The sequence below is a fragment of the Corvus brachyrhynchos genome, unplaced genomic scaffold, assembly GCF_000691975.1.
Source record: "Corvus brachyrhynchos isolate BGI_N302 unplaced genomic scaffold, ASM69197v1 scaffold194, whole genome shotgun sequence".
Lineage (NCBI taxonomy): Eukaryota > Metazoa > Chordata > Aves > Passeriformes > Corvidae > Corvus > Corvus brachyrhynchos.
The window spans coordinates 5,202,307-5,204,390 of record NW_008237890.1 but is presented as its reverse complement, the minus strand read 5'-3'; positions in this window follow the sequence as shown (position 1 = coordinate 5,204,390).

The window sequence follows — 2,084 nt, the reverse complement described above, 5'->3', positions numbered from 1 at the left end:
CCCTACACCTTCTTCCCACAGGAAGTCTCCAAACTTCCTTGGTTTAGTGCTCTGAGTTGATTCACGTATACACAAGTATGGGAATTTGTGGTGACAGCTGTACGTTTTCACACTAAGGTTATCAGAGTGCACTGTGGCATGCTCCTGTATGTGGGATGTATTCCCACTTATCTTACACTTCAGTCTAGGTTCCAAGTCATATGCAGCTCACAGGAATTAATGTCTGTGCTTTTACTTGAAACATTTTTTTAAAGATCTGTGCCATGACATATTTGCAGTTTAAAGCATTTTTTCAGTTTTTAGTTTCTAATTAACTAGTCTGTGGGTTTGCAACATTCTGACAAAAAGCTTTGAGTTCCTAAAGCATACTAAAAACCTTGGCACCAGTATTATCAGCTAGATTCTGCAGAGTTACTAATAGAGACAGCTTCAGTTTAAAATTTAGTGCAGTAGAAACACTGAATTGCCACAACACGTACTTCCACAATAACCCTAAGCTGCAGCAGATTTCCACTCCGAACTATGACTGAACCCACAACAATTGGGGAATCTGCTTTTCTAAGTTGGCTGGGATTGACAGTGCTCTAAGCCGCCCTGCCATGACAAAATCATCCCTCTTTCCGGGAAGACTGGGAACAGCTGTGCTGCCTCCTGGAGACACTACATCCCACTTTCCTGGGAAAAGTTCAAGATTTTGGTTCATTCTTTGGCTTCCTCTTCTTGATGTAATTTGGGGCATCTGAAAATATTCTGTGTTTCTAGAAGCGTAACATGTAGGAAGACAATACAGTTATATATTTATACTTTTTTTAAAATTCAGATTAGCAACTTTCCAATCTTTACCCCCTCTTTCAGTTGATAATTGCCTTTGAGTGACTTCACAGTACTTAGGATTCTCCTCCCCTGCCCATATAAGAACAGCTATTAAATCAGAATATTTCTGAAAAATGCAGACAAAGTAACATACAGGAATAGACCAGCTAAATAGGTTATTTCTTACATGATCATTGAAAGGCACAAAAGGCTTTACAGCAACCAAGACCTAGATGTACATGATCAGAAAGAATAAAAGAGAAAAAAAGTTGTACGGTTGAAAACTTCTGCTGTGTTTTCTGTTGTAAGAGTTCCGGGTGTAAAAAATCCTGTTAGCAGAATCCTGCCAGGCACTGTGGGTGTCAACATCTTTTGTATGCAAACAGATAGTTGGGCCATGTTCTAGTACTACAAAAATCCAACTGTCATGGGTCAAAGAGACATGCTGAGTTGGCTCAACACAGTTTTAGAAACTCATTGCTAGTGCTTTTCCCTTGCAGTAAAACACGGTCTTCCACAGCACCGCCTCATTCTTGCATTAAATGAAAACATTTGTATCTCATTAGTGCCTAGTTTCCCTCCAGTGTGTTTTCTTCAGCCTGCACTACAAGCAGCCAGTCCTGGAATCCTGCTGCAAAAAACAACAAACTTTGAATGCCCTCCAAGTCTGACCACTAGTGGGACTGGTTCCTGTGTGGGCTTAACAGGTAGGAAAAAGCACCTTTCAAACCTTGGAAGATGGGTACAGGCTGGACTGAGGGCCTGGCACTGAAAGGTGAAAATACACCAGTATCCTTGAGTCACATGTTCAGGCAATCATGAGATGTATGGCATCTTTTCAAGAAAACAGAATGCCCACGAGCTTCTCCTGCATGTCTTCTCCTTTTTTTCCCTACTCTGCAGCATGACAAGATAGAATACCCTGAGTTGGAAGGGACCCGCAAGGTTCATCATGGCCAACTCCTGGCCCCTCAGACAACTCAACAATCACACTATGTGCCTGAGAGAGTAGTTGTCCAAACACCTCCTGAAATCTGGCAGGCTTGGTGCTGTGACCACTGCCCTGGGGAGCCTGTTCTGATGCTCAACAACCCTCTGGGTGAAAAACATTTCCTAATATCCAATTTCAAACTCCCCTCACAGAGCTTCAGGCCATTCCCTTGGGTCCTGTCACTGGTCACCACAGAGAAGAGATCAATGCCTGCTCCTCCTCTTCCCCTCATGAGGAAGCTGTAGACTGCAATGAAGTCTCCCTTCAGGCTCCTCCAGGC